General features: G+C 38.3%; 1 protein-coding gene and 1 pseudogene across 2 annotated transcripts in view; one reads left to right on the top strand and one right to left on the bottom strand.

Annotated features, from left to right (window-relative positions):
• The window catches only part of KATNAL1 (katanin p60 subunit A-like 1), a gene marked incomplete at its 3' end in the record, with an annotated part of 102,652 nt that overhangs the window by 2,454 nt on the left and 81,814 nt on the right, over positions 1 to 18,384 (top strand). The gene's annotated exons all lie outside the window — the stretch shown is intronic.
• Positions 8,547 to 9,399, bottom strand: LOC105530324 (annotated as a pseudogene). Its single transcript, XR_001004631.1, has one exon. The product of XR_001004631.1 is annotated as a peroxiredoxin-2 pseudogene (transcript).

The raw sequence follows: 18,384 nt of genomic DNA, 5'->3' as shown, positions 1-18,384 counted from the left end.
GCCAGTTGTATAATAGGAAAAAACAAAGTCCAGTAGAGAAATAAAGAGAGTCTGAACTAAGCCGTTGGAGTTACAGAAAGACATGGATTCAGGGAATATTTAAGAGATAAAATTGGTATGACTTGATAGAGTTTGGATGTTGGGAGTTAGAGAGATTTGGAGCTCTCAGCTGATTGAGTCCTCATTTTCTGGCTAGCACGACTGAGGTAATAGTGAACCCCCTGATTGAGATGAGGAGGAGCTGGTTTTTTGTTAGGGTGAAAGAGATATTAGTTCAGTTGTAAGCATTTGTTTGAGGTTCCTGGGGGATATTCAGGTGGCGATGCATTTGAGTCTGGAGTTCAGAGAGAGCAGGCTGGAGTTAGAAGTTTGCATACAGATAAGTAGTTAAAGCTACAGGGGAGAATAGACCAGCTCACATTGGAGTAATGAGTAGAAAAGAAAAAGGAAGAGGTTTGGATGTGGAACTCTCACTTAAGAGATGTGTGTAGGCTGGGCGCAGTGGCTCGCGCCCGTGATCCCAGCACATTGGAAGGCTGAGGCAGGCAGATCAGGAGATCAAGAGATTGAGACCATCCTGGCCAACATGGTGAAACCCCATTTCTACTGAAAATACAAAAATTAGCCGAGCGTAGTGGCGCTCGCCTGTAGTCCCAGCTACTCAGGAGGCTGAGGCAGGAGAATCGCTTGAACCCAGGAGGCAGGGGTTGCAGTGAGCCAAGATCGTACCACTGCACTCCAGCCTGGAGGACAGAGCAAGATTCCGGGTCAGAAAAAAAAAAAACCAAACAGACAGAGTTGTGTGTATGTGTTTGTGGGAGGAGCCTACAAATGAGGCCCTGGTTAGGAGGCAGAGAGGAAGAAGAACTGGGAGAGAGCATAACACAGGAGAGGACAAGAAGGAGAGCAAGTAAGTTGTCTAATTTTGTTTCTACAACTTCCTGTATGATCATAGGCAGGTCTCCAAATCTGTACCCTTATTTCATATGAGGTGTTAATGCTATTTTATTTGATTTTGGGAAGTTGAAACAGTTTAGTGGAGGTAAACCCTAAAGTGCTCAACAACTCACAACATTTCTCCTTCTCCCGCTTCCTTACTAACAGTGTGGCAGGACTGCCAGTTCTGTCTGATAGAAAGGCCCTGTTCCGTGACTTTACCTGACCACATTAAGCAGGTGGATCAGGTAGTAGTTATATTACAAAGTGATGATTTGAGTCTGGGGACTAATCATGTTTTTTTTTAAATAAAACGTCCTTTAATGCTATAAAATGTTATTGTATAGGGCATTAATACTAATGTGTTTTTGCCTTGTTTTCATCTTCAAAGAAACAGGAAGTTCCACTAGATAATTTGAGAGCCCAATGGCTCTAAAATTCTTCAATTCTGACAGTATTTCATGTCTGGACTGATGTGTGATTTCACTGATAGTTAACATCTGTAAATGAAAATATGTTTATATTTTAATGTGCTCAAGAGTATTTCATTTCATTTTATTTTTTTTTAGAGACAGAGTCTGACTCTGTCACCTAGGCTGGAGTGCAATGGTGCAGTCATAGCTCACGGCAGCCTTCAACTCCTGGGCTCAAGCAGCCTTCCTGTCTCAGCCTCCCCAATGGCTGCGATTTCAGGCATGTGCCCACACCTGGCTCAACATTATTTTAAATGTTTTACTCTTCAGTGATAACTATACTTATACTTATTTCCCAGGGAAATTGTGCCCTAAAATACCTGATGAAAGTGAGATATCGGCATTTGCCAGATAAACTCAAGGCATAGATTATGAGAGTAGTTTAAAAAAAAAATGAAATAGTTTTTAAAGGTGGTCTAATCTTCTCTGGATGTCTTTAGATATGTTTCTCTTGCTGGGGTATGGTTTGATTGTGGTCCTAATTGAACGGAGGGCAAAGGAGTAAATGACCTTTTAAGTCCTTTTGTAACTTTGTTCTGTCCATTAGTAATTGTAAAAGCTCCTATTAAGCAGCCTATTAAAAAGTGAGCTTTGGTTTGAAATCTTACTCTTTTTAATATTTTGCTATGAAGCTGTTTTTAGTAAACATTTTTTATAGTTTTTAATCATGTCTGAGTATTGTTTTGCATTTTGTAAAGAAGTTAATGCTTAGTTGCTGACCCCCAGTTGTATTTACTTCCCAGGGTATTATAGAACTCTTTAGAATGGTGATTTTATGGACATTTATCAAACACATGTGTCTTGCATTTCAGTTCAAGAAACATTATTGCGTGTCTTTATGTCAAACAGTGCACCAAATGATACACGATACCTGTCTAAGATCTGGCCCCTCTCTCAAAGGATGTTACATTTTAATCAGTGCTCAGACTAGTTTTGGTACACTCTTGTGTTTTTTAAGGAAATCGTCTCCAAAAAACAATGTATTTTATTTCTTATTTTCTTAGCTTTTATGTGTTTGAGGGACAAACGATATAACTTCATTTGCTGTATTTCAATAACTTGTTCCTTTATTCTCGTTTATTCCTATGTCTCTATGAGTGTCTTTATATGTTAGTATTCTTTTCTGTCTGATGTTTTCCTCTTTCCATTTTTCCTGGTGATTTTGGCAGTAGGAAGAGAAATGAATGAGAGAGAGAATCAGTAGTGACTTTTTTTTTTTTTTCTTACCTACTTATGTGAGAATATGGATGACTGGCATTTAACACATAATTCCTGGTATTTTTATACTAGTATTTTCTCTGCATTGTTAGATATTTGAAGTCAAGCATTTTATGTTAGTAAACTCCACGTGGCCTTACATTGTTTTTTATGTATACATAGGTTGTTTGCTTAATGTGGTAGGTGCTTACTAATTAATTTAGATTGGATAATGAATGGATGAGTAAGTAAATATGATAATAAAATTACTTGTTCAAAGACTACTTGAGTCTGGGTGTGGTGGCTCTTGCTTGTTATCCCAGCACTTTGGGAGACTGAAAGGGGCAGAATGCTTGAGTCCAGGAGTTTGAGACAAGTTGCCTGAGCAACATGGCAAGACCTCATCTCTGCAAAAAATACGAAAATTAGCCAGGCATGGCTGCGCACACCCATGGTCCCAGCTACTCAGGAGGCTGAGGTGGGAGGACTGGTTGAGACTAGGAGGTTGGGAGTTCGAGGTTGCAGTGAGCCAAGATTGAACCATTGCCCTCCAGCCTGGGTGACAGAGCGAGACCTTGTCTAAAAAATAAATAAGTAAATACATACATACATACTTCATAAAATAAAGTAATATGAAGCAGATGCCTTTGAAAGGTTTTATGTTGTTCAAAGCACTATGAAATTAAAAAACAAGTAGTATTTAAATAGGCAACGGCAACAAAATATCTTTATTTCTGTTAATAAGCCTTTTATATTTATTTTTAGATTAGTTGCGTAACTTTAAAGGAATTTGAGGCAGTAAACTGTAATGAGCTAGGAGGACAGGCTCTGAGTTAGACACATCTGGGTTCAAATCCAGGCTCTAAGGGCAAATTGTTTAAATTCTTTAAAGCCTCAGTCACCTGCTCTGTTAAATCATGGGTAACTGTTATTGTTTTGTAGTGTTATAAGGATTAGATTAGATAATGCCCAGAAAAACATTTTTATTGTATTACTTGGTGGGGAGTTAGCATTCAGTAAACGTCGCTACTATTACTTTTGGTGCTAAAAAGGGTATTTACGCACTTAAGATAAAATTTATAGTGGTTTTTGGTTTTTTTTTGTTTTGTTTTGTTTTGTTTTGTTTTTTGAGACAGAGCCTTACTCTTGTTGCCCGGGTTGAAGTGCAGTGGTGCTATCTCGGCTCACTTCCGCCTCCTGGGTTCAAGCTTCTCCCACCTCAGCCTCCTGAGAAGCTGAGACCACAGACGCTTGTCACCACGCCTGGCTAATTTTTGTACTTTTTTTTAGTGAAGACAGGATTTCGCCATGTTGGCCAGACCGGTCTTGAACTCCCGACCTCAGGAGATCTGCTGGTCTCTGCCTCCCAAAGTGCTGGGATTACAGGCGTGAACCACCACAGCTGGCCAGGTTTAGTTTAAGCTGTCATCTTGAGACACAGTAACAGATGATCCACATTTTCTGTCCTTTGTAATATTTTATTTTATTTTATTTTATTTTTTATTTTTATTTTTCTTTTTTTGAGACGGAGTCTCGCTCTGTCGCCCGGGCTGGAGTGCAGTGGCCGGATCTCAGCTCACTGCAACCTCCGCCTCCCGGGTTCACGCCATTCTCCTGCCTCAGCCTCCCAAGTAGCTGGGACTACAGGCGCCGCCACCTCGCCCGGCTAATTTTTTGTAGTTTTTAGTAGAGACGGGGTTTCACCGTGTTAGCCAGGATGGTCTCGATCTCCTGACCTCGTGATCCGCCCGTCTCGGCCTCCCAAAGTGCTGGGATTATAGGCTTGAGCCACCGCGCCCGGCCCCTTTGTAATATTTTAAAGTTGCCAGTAGAATTTGGAACATGAGCAGAAATTACTGTAATGGTTACACTTCTGAGAAACATTTAAGCTCTTAGAATCCGATATTAATATATTAGATTCTTTTATGTTTATGAACAGTTTTTTTTTTTGTTTCTAAATATTTGAGAGTGATTTCTGTATGTGTAAAAAATAAATGAAAAGGCTTCATTACTACATACATTCTTCTGTAATGTCTGGGTTTGTGATTAAGTTGTTTTCTCTGTTATTCATGGCAAACTGTAGTCCTTGAGACGGTTACCCAATATAAAGAGATGGGAGGTATTGTGGTTTTCAAAATTAACTATTTTGTTGATTTGTACTCACATGGTAGCTTCATTTATTACCCTTGAAACGCACTTCAAGATGCATTAATTTGAGAAATCGTGGTTATGTGTTTCCTTAATTGCTTTTATTTATAGCAGCCATTGTATGACATAAACTGAACTTTGGTGATTTGGAGAAGCATTTTTTTTTTTTCATTAAACATGTAAAGCCTAGACATATTGATAAAATTCATTGTGGTACAAAATATTGAAAATAAAACTTGTTTTGTTGTTTTGCTTACCACTGTTCTAGTGTTATTTAGTTCACATTGCTATAGTTCAGGTTACTTAGGTGTTTCTGAAATAGGCATCTAGTTTCAGGAATTTATAACTTTTAGGAGGAAAAGGAACAATATGAGAAAAATATGGAAGTGTCAGAATGAAAATAGTTTAAAGCAGAAATTATTTTCTTAGTCTCGTATGTATTGTAAGTATAACAATTAGATTGACATCATTCACATAAAATTAGTTTAAAAAATGTTTGTTTCCTCTTTAAAAACCATTACTGTGGAGACAAAAGAATGATAAATATGATTCCATTTGTAATAGGAATTATGAGTGACGTCCCTGGTGGGGTTGGGTTCTGGATACAAGCTAGCTTTTCATTTTTTCAATTATGTGTCTTAGTCTTGGCATGAGATAAAAAATTAAAGTATGTTGGGAGAGAAAGTTCGTGTGTGTGTTGTGGGTGATGGTAGATTTAAAGGAGAGAACAGAAAGGTTGGAGATGTAGCTGAGGAGTTGACTTGATGTGTTGTGTTTAGATCTGAGTCATGAAACAGTTAAAAAAATAATTATCTGGGACCAGATAAAGCAGTATTCCTTCTTGGTCTGAGCATGAACTTGGACTGAGCTCTTCTCAGTCTGAGCCTAGAACTCTCCTTGAAGATATTACCTGGAGCATTCTGTATAGGGCAGCATTGCTGCATCAGTGCAGCAGTAAATACTGTAAGAAGATGCTTAATTTATTTTTGAATACATAATAAACTCAAAATAAGAGACATATTGTCAAATATTAGACATTGCTAAAATATTTTGTCTTTAGATTTAACCTGACATTTTAAAAAGTCCTAGAAATTCTTCTAATTTATAGTAAAGGAGATTTTTAAAAAAACTATATTTCAAGATTGTGACTAAAAGTAATTATAGTATAGCTTCTAGAAATTTTTAACGAAAATTGAATCAGTTGATTTCTTTTTTCAGAGGAAAAATGAACTGCTTCATTTATCTGTATTGATGTTGAGTGTAGAGTAAAAATACTCCTTACATTGATTCAGTGTTGTATGTGAGGAGTGATGTTAACATAGGATCACATTTAATTTTTAAAGTAACCTTACGATAAATACTATTTTTCCTATTTTGTAGACAGAACTGAGGCCTATTGAAATTACATGATTTGTCTGAGGTCACAACTAAAAATTTATGGTGCCTGGATTCATACCCAGGTTTTTCTATCTGAAATTTTTATGTGGCCTTTATCAAACATAAACTTGGTTTGGTATGCAATTCTAGGTTGTCAACCCCCTACCCCTTGGAAGATATTATTTCACTGTCTCCAGGCTCCCGATGTTCCTCTTGAAAAGTTACCTATCAATATAATTTCTTTCCTTTGTATATGATTTGTCATTTCCTTCCATTATAAATGTTCTTCAGTCTTACTGCCTTGTCTCTAGGTGTGAACTTTGATTTGCTTTTAAACTGAAAATTGTTGTCTTCTGCTAGTTTTGGAAAATTCTCAGCCACTATATTTTTGAATTTTGCCATTCTTTTTTCTCCTTCTGGAATTCATAAGAGACATATGATGGATCTTCTCTTTCTACTCTGCTGCATTTCTTAATCTTATTACTTATTCTCTCTGTATATACGGCATTCTGGTCAGTTCCTACAGCTCTGTCTTCTGGTTTATTGATTCTCCTTTCATCTGTGTCTAAGCTCTTGCTTCCTCAGTCCACTGAGTTTTTTTTTTTTTTAATTTCAGTGACTATATATTTTAATGCCAGAAGTTCTTTTTGATTATTTTTCAAGTAAGCTTATTTATTTTAAAATTTCTTGTCCCTATGTCTTTAAATGTGCTTATTTTACAGTAGCTATCTAATGGATTATCAAGGACTTTAGATAAAGGCCTTAATTTTGCTCTATGTTGTATTCTCCCTCATAGTGGATTGTTTTCGTTGTATCTTGTAATTTTAGATGTAAACTCAGTGGAAATAAAGCCTGGGTAAATGATATGTCCTGTACTTTTGTGATTTGTTTCTGTGAAGTGCCCTATGGAGAACTGGTGAGTGAATAAACAAATTTTAGTATATCTATATAATGGGATACTACTCAGCAATAAAAAGTAATTACTGATACATATAAGGGCGTAGTTGAATCTCAAAAGCATTATTCTAATGAAGGAAATCAGAGTACATACTGTATGAGTTTATTTATTTTGCATTCTAGAACTGACAAAACTACAGGCATACTTCGGAGATGCTGTGGGCTTTGTTCCAGACCATTTTGGTAAAGCAAATATTGCGATAAAGCTAGTCACACAGACTTTCTGGTTTCCCACCGCATATAAAAGTTACGTTTACACTATACTATAGTTGATTAAGTGTGCAATAGCATTACATCTAAAAAATGTACATGCCTCAATTTAAAAAGACTTAAACATTTTTTAACTTTTAGTTTAGATTTAGGGGGTACGTCTGCAGATTTGTTACATGGCTATATTGCATGATGCTGAGGTTTGGGATATAAATGATCCCATCACCCAGACGGTGAGTGTAGTAGCCAAAAGATAGTTTTCCAACCCTCGCCTGCCTCCCTCCCACCTCTGTTAGTTTCCAGTGTCTGTTGTTGCCATCTTTATATCTAGGAGTACCCAATGTTTAGCTCCCACTTGTATATAAGAATATGTAGTATTTGGTTTTCTCTTCCTGCATTAATTTGCTGAGGATAATGGCCTCCAGCTCCATCCATGTTGCTGTAAAGGACATGATTTTGTTCTTTTTAAGACCATGTAGTATTCCATGGTATATATGTACCACGTTTTCTTTACCCCGTCCACTGTTGATGGATACCAAGATTGATTCCATGGCTTTGCTATTGTGAATAGTGCTGCAGTGAACATATGAGTGCATGTGTCTTTATGGTAGAATGATTGGTTTTCTTTTGGGTATATACCCAGTAATGGGACTGCTGGGTCAAATGGTAGTTCTGTTTTAAGTTCTTTGAGAAATCTCTAAACTGCTTTCCATACCAACAGTGTATAAGTATTCCCTTTTTGCTGCAGCCTTGCCAGCATCTGTTGTTAAAAAAGACTGTATTGCTAAAAAATGCTAAAAACGCTAACAGTTATCTGAGCCTCAGCAAGTCTTAATGTTTTTACTGGTGGGGGGTCTTTTGATGGCTGCTGACAGATCAGGGTAGTGGTTGCTGAAGGTTGGGGTGGCTGTGGCAATTTCTTCTTCCTCCTTGTTCTTCTCTCCTCTTCCTCTCTTCCTCCTCGTCCTTCTTCCTTCCTCCTCCTCCTTCCTCTTCTTTCTTTTTCTCCTTCTCCTCCTCCTTCCTTCTTCCTCCTCCTTTTCTTTTTTCTTTTTTTTGGAGACAGGGCCTCACTCTGTCACCCAGGCTGGAGGGCTGGAGTGTAGTGGTGCCATCATAACTTACTGCAGCCTCAAACTCTCGGACTCAAGCGATCTTCCCGCCCCAGCCTCTTGAGTAGCTAGGACCACACGTGACTAATTTTTTTTTTCCTTCCCTAATACTTCATTGGTCACCTCTAGGCCTGTGTGCGGCTGGGCAGGCTTTGGGGAGGGCGTCACTATTCAGCTCCCAGGTGGAAGCATGAGAAGGCCTTGGCCTGGCCCTCCAGGGTCCCACACTGTGGCGTTTGGAGGGGCAGGTCTGGCCTTGCCTGGGTCAGCACAGGGCACCTAGGTGGGGGCACAGGTGGGTACCCAGCACAGGCACCTAGGTAGGGGCACAAGCTCACTACCCATTGGCCAGCCTATTTGTGTTTGGAGAAATATTCCTTGCTGTCATCCACGTTGGGCTTAATCTTGTCACTGCCAAGCTTCCAGCCAGCAGGACAAACTTCTCTGTGTTCATCCGTGTACTGGATGGCCCGGACCAGCTGCAGAGCCTCATCCAATGAGCGTCCCACAGGCAAATCATTAACGGTGATCTGGCGAAGGACACCCTTCCATCAGTGTAAAAGAGGCCCCTGTAGGCAATGCCCTCATCTGTTTTCAGCACGCCGTAATCCTCAGACAAGTGTCTTGTCGCATCAGCACGCAGGGGGATGTTCAGGGAGCCCAAGCCTACCTCCTTCTTGGGGGTGTTGATCCAAGCCAGGTGGGTGAACTGAGAGTCCACCGAGACGCCCAGCACTTCGCAGCCCAGCTTGCGAAAGTCCTCGGTGTGGTTGCTGGATGCGATGATCTCTGTGGGGCACACAAAAGTGAAGTCCAGAGGGTAGAAAAAGAGGACCACGTACTTCCCTTTGTAGTCTGACAGCTTCACCTCTTTGAAGGCGCCATCCACCATGGCTGTGGCCTTGAAGTCAGGGGCGGGCTTTTCCACGTGCGCATTACCGGAGGCCGTGACTGAAAGCTGTGTGGGCAAAGGCTAGATGCACGGATGATCACACACGTGGACCCGCGTTCTCTGCCCATGTGACTAATTTTTAATTTTTAATTTTTTTTTTTTTTGTAGAATTGGCATCTTGCTATGTTGCCCAGGCTGGTCTTGAACATCTAGCCTCAAGTGATACTCCTGCCTCTGCCTCCCAAAGCGTTGGGATTACTGGCATGACCCAATGTGCCTGGCCCAGGGCAATTCTTAAAATAAGACAACAACAGAGTTTGGTGGATGTATTGACTCTTCCTTTCGTGAAAAATTTCTCCATAGCATGCAATTATACTGTTTGATAGCGTTTTACCCACAGTAGCAGTTCTTTCACAATTGGAGTCAATCCTCTCCAAATCCTGCTGCTGCTTTATCAACTAAGATAATGTAGTAATCTAAATCCTTCATTGTTATTTCAACAGTGTTCACAAGCATCTTCACCAGGAGTAGATTCCAGCTCAACAAACCGCTTTCTTTGCTCATACATGAGAAACAACTCCTCATCCGTTCAATTTTTTTTTTAATTTTTTGTAGAGATGGGGTCTTGTTGTGTTACCCAGGCTGGTCTTGAACTCCTGGTCTTAAGCAATCCTCTTGCTTTTGCCTCCCGAAATGTTGAGATTACAGGTGTGAGTCACTGTGCTCTACCCCGTTTATGGTTTATCATGAGATTGCAGCAATTCAGTCACATCTACAAGCTCCACTTCTAATTCTAGTTCTCTTGCTATTTCTACCACATCTGCAGTGACTTCCTCCACTAAAGTCTTGAAACTCTGAGAGTCATCCATGAGGATTGGAATCAATTTCTGTAACGCTCCTGTTAGTGTTAATGTTTTGACATCCTCCCATGAATCACAAATGTTCTTCTTGGCATCTAGAAGGATGACTCTGTTCCAGAAAGTGTTCAGTTTACTTTGCCCAGTTTCATCAAAGGAGTTCACTATCTATGGCACCTATAGCCTTACAAAATGTATTTCTTAAATAATAAGATTTGAAAGTTGAAGTAACTCCTTTATCCATGGGCTGTGGAATGGATAAGCAAGCATGAAAACAGCATTTATCTCTCTGTACATCTCCATCAGAGCTCTTTGGTGACCAGGTGCATTGTCAGTGAGCAGCAGTATTTTTAAAAGAATCTTTTTTTCTGAGCCATAACTCTCAAAGTTGGGCTTAAAATACTCAGTAAGCCATACTGTAAACAGATGTGCTGTCATCTAGACTTTGCTATGCCATTTACAGAGCGCAGGCAGAGTAGATTTAGCATAATTCTTAAGGGCCCTAGGATCTTCATACTAGTAAATGAGCATTGGCTTCAACTTCAAGTCGTCAGCTAAATCAGCCCCTAACGAGAGAGCCAGCCTGTCCTTTAAGGCTTTGAACCCAGGCGTTCACTCCTCCTCTCTAGCTAGGAAAGTCGTAGATGAAATCTTGTTCCAATAGAAGGCTGTTTTGTCTGCATTGAAAATCTGTTGTTTAGTGTAGCCACCTTCATCAATGATCTTAGCTAGTTCTAGACAACTTGCTGCAGCTTCTGCATTGGCATTTGCTGGTTCACCTTGCACTTTTGTGTTGTGGAAAAGTCTTCTTTCCTTAAACCTCATAAACCAATCTCTGCTTGCTTCATACTTCTGCAGCATCCTCACCTCTTTCAGCCTTCATAGAATTGAAGACAATTAGGGTCTTGTTCTGGATTAGGCTTTGGCTTAAGGGAATATTGTGGCTGGTTTGATCTTCTGTCCAGACCACTCACACTTTCTCCATATCAGCAATAAGGCTGTTTTGCTTTCTCATCATTCATATGTTCACTGGAATAGCACTTTTAATTTCTTTCAAGAACTTTTTCTTTGCGTTTACAACTTGGCTCTTCGGCACAAGAGATCTACATTTCGGCCTGTCTTAGCTTTCAACATGCCTTGCTCGCTAAGCTTAGTCATTTTAACTCTTGGTTTCAAGTGAGAGACATGCAACTATTCCCTTTCACTTGAACACTTAGAGGCTATTGTAGGATTCTTCACTGGCCTAATTTCAGTATTGTGTCTCCGGGAAAAGGGAGGCTGGAGGAGAAGAGAGACAGGACAACAGCCTATTGGCAGAACAGCCAGAACACAGTATTTATCAATGATATTCACCTTCTGTAGGGCATGGTTTCTGGTGCCCCAATACAGTTACCACGGTAACATTATGTATTAACAGATAGAATAAAAATGGAGAAGTTTGGAATATTGTGAGAATTACCAAACTGTGACATAGAGACAGAAGTGAACACATGCTGTCAGAAGAATGGCGCCGGTAGACTTGCTGGATGCACGGTTGCCACGAATCTTCAAATTGTGAAATAGTGTCTGCGAAGTGCAGCGGAATGAGGCGCGGTAGAGTGAGGTGGGCCTGTGTAGGGAGAAGGAAACAGGAGAGGACATGGTGAGAGTCGGAGGTCGAATGCAAAGTGGCAAAAGGGAGTTTTCTGGGGGGATAGAAACGTTCTTTACCTTTGTCGTGGTGGTTATGTAGTTTGTAAAGTTTTCAAAACTCATCAACTTGTACACTTAAAATTAGTGGATTTAATTGTATGAAAATTATACCTCAAAGCTGATTTTTAAAAAGCAGGCAAAACTCATCTGTGGTATCAGAATGGTGATTAAAGTACGGACTGGGAGGGATGAAGGATCCTTCTGGGGAGCTGGAAGTGTTCTGTAGTTTGAAGCGGGTGTTGCCTGGGTGTACGCAGTGTATGTGCACAGTGTAAAAGGTCATTGAGCTGCACACTTAAGACTTTATATACCTCAGCAAAAACGGAAGAAGTTCTAAAGAAGGATTATAATATGAGGTTGAGAAAATCTCCAAGAAAGTAGAGCAAAAGGACAGAGAGATGGAAAAAAGGAGAGAAAAACTAAGAAAATTAGAGGACCAGCCTAGGAAGTCTAATTCCTGGATAAAAGGCATTTCATAACAGAAAAAAAAAAAATGGAAAGAAATTTTCGATGAAATAATTCAGAATATTTCCTAAAATGGAAAGATATTAATTTCTACATTGAAAGAACCCCAAATAGACCCATTTCAAAGCACATCATCAAAAATTTTAGAAAACTCATGTGAAAGAGAAGATCCTACAAGTTTCCAGAAAAGGGGAAAAACAAGTGATATAGAACAGATTAGGAATTTAAATGACTTCAGTCTTCTTAACCTAGTATTGAAATCTAAAAGGTATTAGGGAAATGCCGTAAAAATCCTCAAGGAAAATTATTTCCGAGCTAAGCTTCAGTAGCCAGGCAAATTCTCATTGAAGTGTGAGGGTAGAATAAAGGTATTTACAGACATGCACAGTTGCAAAAATTTTATCTCCCTTCTGTAGAAAATGTGCTCCATAAAGGTAAGAGAGTGAACCAAGAAAGACAAAGACATGTGATACATGACAAAAGGACAACATAGAAGAGGCCGAAGGGCTCCCTAGGATGAAGGAAGGTACCAAGTTGAACAGCCTTGGAGGGTAGAAAGAGAGAGTGTCTTTCTCCAGAGCAAAGGTCAGGTTTGCGTATAGCCTTGGAAGATACAGTATCTCCCTTTGGAACAGGGATAGAGAAGCATAAAACTTCATAGATGCAGGTTCTCTAAGCTTAGGCCTCCCCTCCTGTAATTCAGACTACTTCCTTTGCAGATGTTACATGGCCCTTTTCAAATTGCCCCATGGGAACTGGGGCTTGGGGAACTGGTGGGAAAAAAAGTACGTTGGGTTAGGTTGTCTTCTGGAAGCTTTATAGTTTTAACTCTTACATTTAGGTCAGTCATCCATTTGAGTCAGTAATAGTTTTAACTCTTACATTTAGGTCAGTCATCCATTAATCCATAATTCATTTTTGTACGTGATGTGAAAGAAGGGTTGAGATTCAGTTTTTGTTTTGCATATAGATAGCCAATTTCTTTCAGGACCTTTTTGCTGGAAAAAATTGTCCTTCCCTCGTTGAATTTTTTTGGGCACTTTGGTTGAAAATTAGTTGGCTTTGTATGTATGAATCTGTTTCTTGACTCTCTGGTTTCTTTCACTGATTTTTGTGTCTGTCTTTATGTCAATTCCACACTGTCTTGATTACCATAACTTTATTATTAATTTTTTTTTGAGATGGAATTTCGCTCTTGTTGCCTAGGCTGGAATGCAGTGGCGGGATCTCGGCTCACCCCAACCTCTGCCTCCCAGGTCAAAGCGATTCTGCTGCCTCAGCCTCCTGAGTAACTGGGATTACAGGCATGCCCCACTGCGCCCGGCTAATTTTGTATTTTTAGTAGGGACGAGGTTTCTTCATGTTGATCAGGCTGGTCTCAAACTCTCAACCTCAGGTGATCCACCTACCTCGGCCTCCCAAAGTGCTGGGATTACAGGCATGAGCTACCGCACCCGGCCATGATTACTGTAACTTTATAGTAAATTTTAAAATCATGTAGTTGACATCGACCCCCAACAGGCATTTTTCCCCTCAGCCCCTTAGAAGTACTCCACCTGAATACGTCTGTGTTAGTAAGTCCTCCTACTTTACTGTTTTTCAAAACTTTTGTCTATTTTGTGTTCTTTCATTTCCATTTAAGTTTTAGAATCAACTTGTCAATTTTTCCAAAAAAGGCTGCTGGGATTTTGATTGGGATTCCATTGACTCTATGGGTTACTTTCAAGATAATTTGACATCTTACCCGTATTGAGTGTTTTTATTCATAAACAAATACACACACATCTATTAATTTAGGTCATGTTTAATTCTCTTAGGTTTTAATAGTTCTCAGGTTACAAGTCTTGCACATATTTTGTTAAATTTATCCCAGAATATTTAATATTTTTGGATAATTTTACTGTTTTTAGTTTCTGGTTATTTCTCGTATGTGGAAATAAGATTGATTTTTGAATACTGACCTTGTGTGCTGCAACCTTACACAGCTCATTTATTAGTTCTAGAGCTATTTGCAGAGTCCCTAGGATTTTCTCCACTGACAGTCATGTTTTCTGTAAATAAAAGCAGCTTTGCTTCTTTTCCAATCTGCATGCCTTTTATTTTTGCATTACCTTATTGCACTGGTTAGAACCTCAGTTCTAATGTGGAATAGAAGGGGTGAGAGCAAATATCCTTGTCTTGTTCTTGATCTTGGGGAGCATTTAGTCTTTCACAATACATATGCTTGCTGTACGTATTTTATAGATGTCCATTACTCGGTTGAGGAAATTGTCTTTTATTTTTAGTTTGCTAAGTGTTCTTATGAATTATGTTGAATTCTGTCAAATATATTTTCTGTATCGAGATGATTTATAATGTTTCATTTTTATTCTCTTAAAATTGATTGGTTTTAAAATGAACCATCTTGAATTCTTAGGATAAACCTCACTGGGTCATAATACATTATCCATTTTACATATTGCTGGATTTGATTAGCTAAAATTTGAAGATTTTTTTGTATCTATGTTTGTGAGGGATACTGATATGTAATTTTCTGATAAGATGTTTGTCTGATTTTTGGTGTAAGGCTATCACTGGCTTTAAAATATGAGTTGAATAGCCAAAAGAACTCTGGCAAAAAAGAAAAAAAAATTGGAAATATTTCTACCTCTTCTGTATTCAATTTCATTAATTGATATCGGACTTTTCAGATTAAGTACTCTATCTCTTCTTGGGCAAGCTTTGCTATGTGACCATCATAGAATTTGTCCATTTCGTTAAACCCTCTTTTGTCTTTCAGTAGCTCCAAGGTTTGTAGTGATAGACCGCCTTCATTTTTTGTTTTGGTAATGTGTGTTTTCTTTTCTCCCTTTCCTGGTCGATCTTACTAGAGGTTTATTCATTTTATTGATCTTTGTGAAGAACCTGCTTTTGGCTACATTGAAATTTTCTCTTGTTTTTCTGTTTTCTATCTCATTGATTTCTTCCCTTAACTTGATTACATTTTTCCTTCTGCTTCTTTTGGTTTAATTTGCTTCCCCTGCTAGATTCTTAAGATAGAAGCTGAAAGCAAGAGTCAGCAAACTGCAGTCCAGGGGCCAAATCCAGCTTGCCACTTGTTCTTGAATGGCTCATGAATCAGGAATGATTTTTGCATTTTTATAAGGTTGAAGAAAAATCAAAAGAAGAATACTGTTTTGTAACATGTGGAAATTAAATGAAATTCAGATTTCATTGTCCACATATAAGGTTTTATTGGAACACAACCGTATGTAGTTGTTTACAAATTGTGTCTGGCTGCTTTTGTGCTGGAATGGCAAAGTTGAGGGGTGTGACAGAAACCATGTGGCATTCTCATTGCTTTTGCACTGCTGTTTCTGATCTGTAATCACTGTTTTAAGTGCCATGTATATCACTGTGCTGTGACATTTTACTTTATTATCAGTGCATACACATCATGTCAAAACAAGAAAAGATGAAAAAAATAGACTTGGAATGTTTTACTCTTAAAGCACGCCGAAGCATAGATTATTGAATTATGACAAGGCATTGTATTATGCAGTGACACTATAGTTGTGTTAAATACAGTATACACTGATATTATCAGACTCTGCATTCATCACAATATTCCCAACTCACAGGAAATTAATGGTCAGAAAAATGAGAAAATATAAAAAGGAATATCTTATTCCAGTAGAATTTCTTCACAGAATTAGAAAATAAAAATCAGGCTGCACCCAGAGTAAACTTCCAAGTGGCTCATTTGTTAGGCAGGCAAGGAAGTCATTTCTCAGTAGTGAAGTGACTAAATTGTGTTTGGTTACAACAGGCGCAGAATTGTATCCGGAGAAGGTAAACTTAGACTATTAGTCTTTTGGCAAGAAGAATTACTCAAAGAATTGAGGACATCAATAATCAATTAAAAAACAAGGCAAATGATTTTGAGTGGATTTCCTTGGCTTTTGATGAGTTGACAGATGTTACCAATACTGCTCAGTTGTTTATTTGAAAAGTCAAGGCTGAGTTTGAAGTTATTAAATAATCTTAATGAATAGTGTGTGTAGAATAGCTAAAGATATTTCAAAAAGTTAGGAAAACACTAATGGCTTGCAACCTGAGTGAAGTGTAGTCTGCTAAGATGCATTATAACTGATGGTGGTAAAAATTTGTGTAGAGTAGAAAAAATTCAGGTGGACAAATTTATAAAGCTGTGAAAGTGTAAGATGTTTAGAGTCTATGGTTACTTATTTTATTTCATAGAAGGTATTTTGCAGAGAATGTTTGAATCTATCATGTAATATTGAACCAGTAATGTCAGCATTTGCTCTTGTGGACCTAGCCATTGTCAGTTCTAGGAATTTTTGTCAGAAATAGAAACTGAATATTTTCACTTGCCCTGCTGTACAGCAGTTTGATGGCTTATTAGTTGTAAGGTTTTATTGCAAACTTTTGAATTTAGAAGTGAGATTGAAATTTTTCTGAATGTGAGAAACTGCTGTCAATCTGAATATTGAATGCTGAATGGCTTTAGAAATCAATTTGTGATGCAGACTCAATAGTATTTCTTAATGAATTCAACCTAAAATTACAAGACAAAACAGTTCTTGTATCAAAACTAATACTGCAGTAAAGTTATTTCAATGGCAACCACTATTCTTTGACTCACAAGTAATATCAAGTCATTTTATATAGCTTTCCATGCTGTTATAAGTTAAAACAAAGAAAGTCTCCATTCCTACCCAGTTTGCAATAGGTGTGTTTTCTGAGTTCAAACTACAGCTTCAGCAGCATGTTTTAGAACTTGATGTAAGTGCCAAGGAAATTTCCATTTAACTGTGCAGTTGAGGCACTTTTTATTTAACCTTTAATTGGAATGATTAATCTGCAAATAATGACATGCTAAAAGGTAAATACTAAGAGAAGAGTAAATCCTTTAAATGCCTTCCAAACAATGATTATGCTGAATTGAAATCATATACTTGTGATTTACTGTCAGTATAAAGTAGCACCTAATTAGTACTTTTGAAAAAAGACATTTTCAAACATGAAATTTATTGTATTCAAGGTAAACATTAGAATGTGTGAACATTTGTGATTGATTCTCATGATAGGGAACAGTAACTTTGAATCCCAACTAAGTGAAATATTGTCCCCAGAAGAGTTTCAGTCTTCTCCTTAGTCAACCTGTCTTACAGAAAGTTGTACTCTGTTATTGTTTCTATAATATTTTGAATTGCATCGATAAGAATTATGGAATTTTTTGTCTCATTATATAAGTAATTATATAATATCCTTCATTTTGTTTGTTAGCTCTCAAAACCTAAAGTATTTGCTTGTCAGGTCTTTTACAGGAAAAGTTTGCCAACCCCTCCTTTGTATCAGGATATTTTTATCTTTCTTAAGTTTGTGTCTGTACTTGTGTGCAGGATTAACACCTTTGTTTCACAATGACTTTAAAGAGAAATAATTTGTAGAGCATCTTTGTTTCTACTGGATTTGTTAATTACATATTACTCATTATCGTAAGACCATATGGTTTTGTGTTAATATTCTAAATTTGAAGATGAGACTTTCCATGGTTGTCCTGTATTCTGTGGATAGATCCACTGGACATTAAAATTAAAAGTAGTTGTATTAGTCCATTCTCATGCTGCTATGAAGAAATACCTGAGACTGGGTAATTTATAAAGAAAGAGGTTTAAGTGACTCCCAGTTCTACATGGTTGGGGAGGCCTCAGGAAACTTAAAATCATGGCAGAAGGCATGTCTTCACAGGGCTGCAGGAGAGAGAATGAATGCCAGCAGGGGAAATGTCGGATTCTTATAAACCCATCAGATCTCATGAGACTCACATTATCATGAGAACAGCATCGGGGGAACTGCCCCCGTGATCCAATCCCTCCACCTGCTCCTGCCCTTGACATGTGATTATTACAGTTCAAAGTGAGATTTGGTTGGGGACACAGAGCCAAACCATATCATTCTGTCTGTGACCCTTCCCAAATCTTATGTCCTCACATTTCAAAGCACAATCATGCCTTTTGTACCGTCCCCCAAAGTCTTTTCTTTTTTTTTTTTTTTTTTTTTTT

The sequence above is a fragment of the Mandrillus leucophaeus genome, unplaced genomic scaffold (genome assembly GCF_000951045.1).
Source record: "Mandrillus leucophaeus isolate KB7577 unplaced genomic scaffold, Mleu.le_1.0 Scaffold811, whole genome shotgun sequence".
Lineage (NCBI taxonomy): Eukaryota > Metazoa > Chordata > Mammalia > Primates > Cercopithecidae > Mandrillus > Mandrillus leucophaeus.
Note: the sequence above shows the minus strand (reverse complement) of the source record. Positions and strands in the feature narration are given on the sequence as shown.